Consider the following 10,238-nt stretch of genomic DNA (forward strand, 5'->3'; position numbering starts at 1 on the left):
CTCTACTTGGAGGAGCCCTGCACAGAGACACTGTAAGGAATGCATGTCGGCCCCACAGTTGGACAGTGACCAAGGAACAGTCCTTTCTGATTCATGAGAACACCATGAAAAATATGAATTCCTGCAAATTCCTGCATGTGAGGAGTAGAATTTATCATGAAATGAGATAGAAGACTCAATGTACTGTTAAGAGAACCCCTCATTTTAATGAAACATTATATCTCTCAATTCTGCCAAGAAATGACAGAACAAAATAGCAGGAAGAGAAGAGATGCTTTTCAGGAGAAGGGTAGTCTTTATGTTATTAAGATGCACCAAGTTACCTTCCACTCTGGGTATATATATAATGAATCCAGGCAAAACACTGACAAGCAGCATTTGGAAATTAGGCAAAATTGATTCCTAGACTCAAGCAAAAGTTCAAGGTGAAGGGGAGAAGGCAAGGAGCAGACTCAAATGGAAAAGAAGTCATTACTAGCTCCTCTGGAATACCAATAAACCTCAGTTTTGTGAAAACATTTTTTTTATGGAATTTCATAAACATCCCCCTGTGGTCCCTTGACATTTCAACCTAACTACATGTGCAAGTGGAGGGCATATTTATAGAATAGCCAAAAATTAGAAAGGCTGACAATAGGCAACTGGAGAGTGTTTTTGCTTAATCAAAGAATGAAAATTTTCACTGGTTAAAGTACTCAGTGTGGGGGGGGGGGGAGGGGGGAGGGTGACTTTGTTTTGGTCAAAAGTCCAAGGAAACAGATAGGTTTGGGGGTTTCCTGATGGCTGGGTGCCAGCCATGCCTTTCACTGATAACCAGTTCTCTGCATAGATATTTAAATTAAACAAGCCCTCTCACAGCCAAGGCTTCTAACTGGTTCTAATTAACACTTATGCCAGCTGTGAAAATCTTCGCCTGCAGCCATTTTGTTTGTTTTGTGAATCAAAACAATATATTATTAAAAATGCTCCTCTTCTGTGACTCCTATATATTCTCACTTCCACAAAGATCCGGACAGAGATATAAGCACTTATCAGCCCAGGTGGAAACCGTGAAACTAGATCTGTTGAGATCAAATTTAGAGAAATTACTCTCTGAGCAGCAGGCTGCACATGCCTCTTTGTACACCATGGACAATCCTTTTTTTTCTTCGTTCTCTTCCCACCACACTTCCAGCTGGCCTCTCTTGCCTCTAGTGACGTCTTTCCCCAGACATTAATCACTGCATCATCAGCTAAACAAAGATGTGAGCAAGAAGGGCAGAACCTCTACTCTGGACTCTGGCAGAAGCTCACAGGTCTGCTCTTTGGGGATCTAGCAGTCACGAGGCTCTCCTGAGGCACCCATGATTATCCAGAGTCCTTTTACTGTATTCTACCAGACTGACCTGGAGATTCTGCTTGGTCCAGCTACAGTGTGGTAACCTCGTCAGCTCCTTCTGGACCTTGGACAGGATTGCTTAAATTGCGTACCTACACATAGACATGTAGCAATGCCTCCTGTCCCTCTTGACACTTCCCCTAAGACCTAAGGTCCTTAACTAGGAGGCAGTTTGTTTCTAGAACCAATTCTAGCCACTGAGAATGTAAATATCAACAACACAGAGAAAGCCTCTTGCTCACTTGTGTTTATAGTCCCATGGGCCGGACCTATAATCAGTCCGCATCAAGCCATGCAAATGAACTACAACTCTCCCTATGAGGATCATGGTCTTCTCACCATCCCTACATATGCTGTTATTGAAGTAGAGGAGCAATACACCTGCAGCAATCATACAACTTTTTAATTTTTTTTTTCAAAGTTTATTTATTTATTTTTTTTTTTTTTAATTTTTTTTTTTCAACGTTTATTTATTTTTGGGACAGAGAGAGACAGAGCATGAACGGGGGAGGGGCAGAGAGAGAGGGAGACACAGAATCGGAAACAGGCTCCAGGCTCTGAGCCATCAGCCCAGAGCCCGACGCGGGGCTCGAACTCACGGACCGCGAGATCGTGACCTGGCTGAAGTCGGACGCTCAACCGACTGCGCCACCCAGGCGCCCCAAAGTTTATTTATTTTTGGGACAGAGAGAGACAGAGCATGAACGGGGGAGGGGCAGAGAGAGAGGGAGACACAGAATCAGAAACAGGCTCCAGGCTCTGAGCCATCAGCCCAGAGCCCGACGCGGGGCTCAAACTCACGGACCGCGAGATCGTGACCTGGCTGAAGTCGGACGCTTAACCGACTGCGCCACCCAGGCGCCCCAATCATACAACTTTTTAAATGTCACACTGTACAATGCTTTGTGGAACATTAGGCTTAACAAAAACTAGAATAAAAAAAATTCACTGAATCATGTACACACGCTTCCTAAGTGTGTACATAATATTTGGAAACAAAATGGGAGTCAAATATCTGAATGAGAAAACACAGATTTCTTACCAAAATCCAATGACAAGACTCTCCATCATAACCAGTATGGGTATTTTCACAGAAAGACTGGTTGGCACAAACACCAAAATGTTGGCAGTGCTTGTAACTCTACGTAATTGGATCGTCAGTGATTTTTAAATTCTTTCAGTTCTGTGTAAGATCTGCCTCATAGGAGTGGAGAGTGTACAGTTCTTCCTAAATCTGCATTCTGTGATGTCATATTTGTAGCTTAAAATTGGCCATGATGGGATATTTTTCACCTCCAAAATTGGAAAGTGCTATATATCAGAGTGTTTTCTCTTCTTTTAGAGAGCCAGTTGTTAAACATTTACTAGCATACCACTTTTTGTAGTCTTTAGACCTTCTCTGCATTATAATTACAATTTGAAGTTATTTTTAAAGGAAATAAAATGTGAGTATATTAACCTTTGTGTACATGGTGCTTTTTCATCAAGTGCTAAGAAAATTGATTTTTCCTACATAAAAGACCCATAATCCACATAGACTTGCCATTAAATTTCCAATCTGTCTCCAATATACATATAAGTATGAAAACACATTTAACCTAAGCATGAGTTTGAGGCAGAAAAATCAAACCAAGAATTTATAGCCCATTAAAATTCAGAATAATTAGCAACCATTCACAAGTAGGCCCCAGATGAGTAGAAGGGCAAAAGACTGAACTTGTTAGGATTCAAGAAGCCAGGCTCCACCTTAAGTTTTGAATCGAGTCCCTTTCACTTCTCCTAGGTTCCTGAATTCTGGGGATAATCCATCCAAATGGACATTAACCTTTTTGGATTTCTCTGCCTTGTGACCACTTTTTAAATGCCAAAGCTTAGTGAAATTACCCACTAAGCCATTCATTTAGGCCTTCTCCACACCTCCCCCCCCGCCCCCAATGAAAAGACTCAAGATGACTGAAATCTGCAGTGGGTACAAATGCGTATGGAATGGGGATGAGGTGGCAGAGTTATAATAAAAAGTTTCATACCTTTTTTGGACAACCATGTAAGCTAAGGTCACCATCATGTTGCTTAGTGAGGGAACTTGGTTGGTGCTGCGCCACTAAGTGGTTTTGGGTAAAGCTTTTTCTAAATACTTCAGGCCTTAGTTTTTCACTTAATGGGAAATAATAATGACCCCAGGGTCCAGGGCTTTAAAGAAATTTCATCAATTACAGGGATAAATCAAAAGGCTTTGAAATGTCAATGAGCTATGCAACAGCTAGACACTTTAATTTCCAATCAAAAAGAAATGTGGATTAAAAAAAATGTTTATTCATATTTGAGAAAGAGAGCATGAATGGGAGAGGGGTGATAGGGACAGAGGATCCAAAGTGTGCTCTGAGCTGATAGCAGCGAGCCCAAAGTGGGGCTCGAACTCACGGGCCATAAGATTGTGATCTGAGCCAAATTTGGATGCTTAACTGACTGAGCCACCCAGGTGCCCCAGAAATGTGGATTTTTATCTTGAATGGGTGAACTCTAGGTTCCGTAATCTTACCAAAATATAACTTGTGCTAATATAAAAGTAGCGGAACCAGAGATATCTTTTGAGACTAAAAGTTAACAGTCTCTTTGAGATCATCCTAGGATAGTGCATATTTATATTGAGCATTTTGTCCCATCCTTCACACTGTCAAGATTTTCACCTAATCTTAAATGAACTAATCACAGCCCAGGAGGGACTTGTTATGGGGGAGGAATGAGAGGAGAACTTTCTAGGACTTTCAGTTAACAGGGACCCTCCAAGCCTGCACAGCTTGACAAATTCTAGGATGTCATTCCGGGTGCTGAGCCAGGTCAGCCTCGGTGTAGTGTTCAAATTGGCCAGAAAAGAACCCGGCTCAGCACAAGGAAAATCTCATGTCCCTGGGCCACCTCTTGCTTCAAAGCAAGATCACAGAGGTATAATTTCCAGAGACAAGCCAGTGTAACCTATGAAAATGCGCTGTGGCTGAGAAAGCAAAGAAGATAATTAAAGGAAGGGGGCAGAAAGGGGGCTACCCCAAGCAGTACAATGTCCTGTTCAGATATATATTTAGGAAATGGGGGACTAATTCACTGAGCACCTCCTGTGTGGTTGGTGCATTACAAAAAGTGTCACACTTAATTCTCACAACATCCCTGATGGCAAAGTATGACTGCTGTTTTGCAGATAAGGAAACTGAGGCTCAAAGAGTTAGCTAGGACTAAGAATAGTTATTGATGGAGGCAGGTTTGAACTGAGGTCTGACTGACCCCAATAGGCAAGCTAGAAAGCACCAAGCCTCAGAGCTGCATAATGCAGGCATTTACTCTACAGATGGTAGGAATAAGTACCATTCCTAAGACTTACTGTTCCAGGACTGCAGGGGAAGGTCACATTCCAAAACATATGCCAAAGTGAGCAACACCTCTTAAAGTGTAAACTGTGGTCAGAAGATGCCCCCACTCTGAGGCTTGGTGTTCCCGCGTTCTGGAAGTTTCAACCCCAAATGAATATGAAATCTCATCACTCACCAGAAAAAAAAATCCTGACCCACTTACTGCATACCTTGCCAGAAAATTGACAGTTAGCAAAAGTGAAATCAAGTTCAGACACAGAACCTCTACATGTTTTGAAGAAGCACAGTGGGTAACAATCTTGGGGAAACAGCACCAAATAAGGGGAACACTTACCAATCAAGCCTTGTGGTTTGGCCACTATATTGATAGAAACTGTGACCTGGACAGGAACAAAACAGAGGATTATACAGGAGCATTAAATGTAACCCAATCAACATTAGCACTTTTTGTCATGATCAATTCACCCAAGTCCATTCATCCCACTGCACATCTTTGTGTAATGTGACAGGAAAGACAGGGGTCAGGGAGCCTTAGCATGCAAATCTCAAACCTCATCCGTCCACAGCTTCCAGTACCTGAATTCATTGAAAAATTTTTAACAGTGACACAACGTGTTGAAATAATATGTTAGAAGTCAGCTGAGCTGACAGACTATTGCCTCAGAGTGACAATGAGCAGAGTGTCTCTCAGACTCAGAGACAAGAGGCTTACTGTGTATGAAACACGCCATGTGGGGCACGTGGTTCCATCAACGTCTGCAAACCAATAAAATGGCCAACAGTGTATCGAAGAGTAAAGATTTAGACGAGAATTGACCTCTATTACTTTAATTGCTGGCCTATGCCTTCAGGATCCATACCAAATAAACCTCACAGGGAGGGTTGGCTGGCCGACTACCATTCCCTGCCCCCGACTTGGTCCATAGGTCTCATCTTTCCCTCTTTCTCATAGATAGAGGTTGGCTTTAAAATTATATTCAGATCCATGTTCTCATACCTGTTGAAACAAAGCTAAGCACCCCACTTGGCTTTGACTTCCGAAGTCTGTTTTCTACAATCTAGTTCGTTCCTTCGTTCTGGTGTGTTATTGGATCTGAAAAAAGAATAAAAAGAAAAATTAAAACTCTGGTGTTAAAAAGTCAAAGTGAAGTTTCTTTAAAATCACAACAGTCTAATTATGCCACACTCTAACAGTAGCAACCACAGTGTAGAGAAGAACACAAATATGTGTGGGAGAAAAGATGGTCCTGCCTAATAAAGGGTCGTGGTCTCTACTGTGGAGTTAGGCGGCAGTGCCCAGGAGTGACCCTGCCACCATGCCTACCTTTTAAAGACCTGGGGATAACATTTCAACACCATCTTTAATGATGACATGAGGACAGCAGAGGGGGGCCACTCTCTGCCCAATACCCCTCAGCTCATGCTACACAGAGATGCACTTATTCATCTGGCTGGTTCTGACTATGGGTTCTATTTCCACTTTCTTCACATTACAGGCCCACAGACTGATCAATACTGGACTTTTCTATCACAGGTCCTGAAGGGGGTGATGAATCTGCAAGGAGATCTGCCTGTGGGCAGAGAGTTACTTAACTTGGAAACTCGGGTGGGTGGCTGGGACAACTATACTCTTTCACTTATCCAGAGGAACTTCTGAAAACGGTTGGTGAGGTTAGGATACCCAATCATAAAGAATGAAAGACAATGTAAAACAGCACCTACACTCATCCTGTGGTTACAAGATAAGACTACTGCTTCAGATTTTCGATTGTCCCTTCAAAATGATCCAGTTATTCTGCTTTAATCAAACATCACGGGGGCATTATGAAATGTTAGACTGATAGACAGCATCCCTTAATTCCTTTAGGGGTGGGTCTCAAATGAATCAGTTTATTCTATTCAATACCTTGGGTAATAAAACCCTTGGCAGGGCTGTTCACCAGGTTACACAACAGCACTTCATGGTGTATTAGTGTCAGTAGTTGGTAATGCAGTAACTTAGAAAATCATGGACATCAGAATTAAGCTAGTATCATTTAGAGTAATTTCATGAATAATTTCAACCATTAAGCAGCAGTGTTACCGTCTGACACTGAGCACAGCAAGTAACAATGGAAGAAATCTGACAGTTACTAATATTGGCTTTTGTGGATGTGGTCTTTAGAAAATGTCCACTCTCCCTCTGGGATTCTCTGAGAAAGGTGGATACAATAAAATGCCTTCAAACTCTACACCTGGACCTAAATCCCACAGTTGGAAATTGTTCAAGGGTTAGGGCTCTGCTTCAAACAGTAGTATTTGTGAAGCTAGTTAATGTCCCCATTCCCCAAACCTTGGTTCCTCATAGCAACAAAAGCAGAGGCAGCCTTCATTCCTACCAACAATCGATCTATCTGGTTTCTCAATATAGTCCAGGAAGATAATATTTGGAGAATAACAACGTTCCACCAATAAAGGTATCAATAAGTCATTTACATAGTAAACAATATGCACAATTCAAGTCAAAATTAAGGATGAACCAGACAAATTCAACCAGCACACTTTACCTCAGGCAAGAATCAGGTCCCTCTTGGCGGTTAGGGTTCTCAGATCTTTGAGAGAGACCAGAGTTTTCCTTTCATTTAGTTAATACACATTACATTTCACAAAATAGAAGCATGGTTATAAATAAGCCATCTCTGTCCATTTCAAAAGCCTGCACTTGCCATTTATTTTTTCAATGTTTATTCATTTTTGGGACAGAGAGAGACAGAGCATGAACGGGGGAGGGGCAGAGAGAGAGGGAGACACAGAATAGGAAACAGGCTCCAGGCTCTGAGCCATCAGCCCAGAGCCTGACGCGGGGCTCGAACTCACGGACCCCGAGATCGTGACCTGGCTGAAGTCGGATGCCTAACCGACTGCGCCACCCAGGCGCCCCATGCACTTGCCATTTAAAGGTTTAACCCAGCTTACTGCAGAGTTAGGCACGCGTGGGCTAGAGGCGGGGCCAGCACTCGCCAGCAGGAGGCGGAGCCTTGTATTCCCGCCAGTTTCGGTGCTAACTTGCTACTAAACAATGTTGTTTGTTCGTAACTGGAGACCATAGAAATCTGGCTTTTCTGTGGAAAAACACTCGGGAAAGAGGAGCTAGGGGTAAAATTGTACATTCTCATTATGTTAAATACACAATTCTACTGTAAAGTAAGATTCAGAACTACGCAACATGATTTCCAATGGCTATTCACTTCCAGAAACACAGCAGTCTCCACGTTCCTTTCCAAATTTATACACTGAAATATCTCACATTTGTCAAAGGAAATGCATGCAAAAGACTAGCAGAAATGAATTCAATAACGTGCTATTAAACATACAATTTTTACAGAAAACAAAATCGCAAACAGCATTTCGTGGTGGCCAGTGACCGGCACTCTGGGGCATCCGTTGTCCTAAAATACACTCTCGGCCACGCAGATTGTGAAAGTGGTGTGCATTTTCACACCGAAAATACCACAATACCTTCCTTCCCTTAGAAAACTCTTTACCCTATTTGAGAATTAAAGATAACACCCAACTCTTTTACACAAAGCTTACGAAAAGGACCAAGAGCTGCTTTTAATGTAATAAAATGATACTAGACCTACAATTTCTCTGTAAAACCAAGTGCCAAACTGTGTTAAATGACTGCCCGGACAAGACCCTCCACTGCACTCACCGTCGTGAAACTTACAGGACTGAGCCAGAGGGTTAAATTCTGCACTTGTAAATTCGGAGCACCTCAAAATATATACATATATAGATATAGATATCCACACATACATATATATATCTATATATATACTTATATATTTTATATATTTTTTATATATATTTAATATATATTTTATATATTATATTTTTATTTTATATATATTCTCTATATATTTATACATATATTTATATATATATATATATTTTTTTTTTTTTTAAGAATTCATGAAGTGAGAACAAAACCAGGATCCAAACCAAATAAATCTATACCAAATCCGCAAGTATATTACCAACTAAAAGGCACTCGATCTGACCCTTAATTCGCCCACTTCCCATAAGAGACCCGCGGAGCCCCCGATACCGAAATTTAACAGAACGCAACGAGGCTGAACGAGCAACCGTTCTCCAAAATTAAACGTGGAAGGACACCCAGTATGGGCTGACCGGCGGCTCACGAGCACCCACAGCGTTTGGAAAACACCCGGCGCAAACAAGACCAAACTTGGAAAGCGAGGTACGGGAGAAGGGCCAGGCCCGCTCTCGGTTCAGTATCACGATAGCAAAATGCAAGCCGGCGTTAAGGTTCCTGAAGGTTCTTGGCGTTTAAGGCCGTTAAGGCCGTCAAAGAACAAGTCCTGAGGTGAATCGGGTCGTCAATTTGCTCACGTTCAAGTCGACGACACCGCGGGACTTTCGGTTTCTTTTTAAATTAAGTTAGCGTACGACACGAGCGATTCCGAAATTTCACCACACGAACGATATTTAAGGGGGGGAACCCCCCCCCCCGCCAAATGACCCTGGAAGCCGCCGCCCCCCCCCCCAACTGCCCTAATCCCACGCACGATCCCTCAGCATGTGAAATTTCTCGTCAGGCGGAAAATAACCGAGACAAAGGGACTAGGGCCACGAATCAAACAAATTCACACAGGCAATAAGCACCCCAAAATGCAAAACAGGACGCAAAACCAGCTCCCAGGCAGCGACGTACGAAGCTGTCCCGCGCCCGCTCAGGCGGCAGCGCCATCTCCTCATTTTTAAGTTTCAAACACCACAGAGAACCTTGACGCCACATAGAAGAGGGGACCAAGACCAGTATTTAAACGGGTAAAAACATCACAGGGCACAATACTGTGCCCAAATTCACCTACGGGACCCACCCTGTCACAGGCCTAAAGCCCGCTAGACTATTAAAATAAATTCTTAATTAGCAAAACATAGTACCACATTTCATACCCCCACCTATAAGAGGTGTACTACAAATAGGCCACTAGCGTGACAATTAAGAATTAAATCAATCTTACGTTCTTCCAATTCTGTGTGGGACCAGCCGCCACGTTCCCTCGCCCCTGAGGAGAAGGACCAACACCAGCCACACCACACGACCGGAGGCAAAATGGGGACCGTAGCAACACGTTGGGCCCCTTTTATAGCCAACCTATGGCTCCGCCCCCAAAGGTCCTGATTGGTTAGTGTGGGAATGACTGACGGGGATGCTATCCACTCACTCTTCTCGTTCTGTGGAAAACCTCTATGTTCCAGATGTCAGCTCCTTATTGGTGGGAAGGAATTCTCGCTTGGCTTTGTATGTGTTTGAGTCAGGGTTGCGAGAATTCCAAGTACGGAATGAAGTAGCCACTTCAAATTCAAACCAGACTCCCTGATTGGTCCCAGTGTGAATTCAAACAATGCCTCAACCATTTTTTTTTTCAGATTTTCGTGTCACTGCTTCCTTCTGGAAAGTTCTCTCCACCATCTTTGGTCTTGGGATC

General features: G+C 42.8%; 1 protein-coding gene across 1 annotated transcript in view; it reads right to left on the reverse strand.

Annotated features, from left to right (window-relative positions):
* Positions 1-9,883, reverse strand: part of USP26 (ubiquitin specific peptidase 26) — a 52,199-nt gene extending 42,316 nt beyond the window's left edge. The window contains exons 1-3 of the mRNA XM_045472489.1: positions 9,771-9,883; positions 5,738-5,833; positions 5,075-5,120 (exon numbers count right to left, since the gene is read on the reverse strand). The gene's annotated coding sequence lies outside the window, so the exon portion shown is untranslated. The remainder of the gene's footprint in view (positions 1-5,074; positions 5,121-5,737; positions 5,834-9,770) is intronic.
* Between the last annotated feature and the right edge of the window lie 355 nt (positions 9,884-10,238).

This window comes from Leopardus geoffroyi, chromosome X (assembly GCF_018350155.1).
Source record: "Leopardus geoffroyi isolate Oge1 chromosome X, O.geoffroyi_Oge1_pat1.0, whole genome shotgun sequence".
Taxonomy (NCBI): Eukaryota; Metazoa; Chordata; class Mammalia; order Carnivora; family Felidae; genus Leopardus; species Leopardus geoffroyi.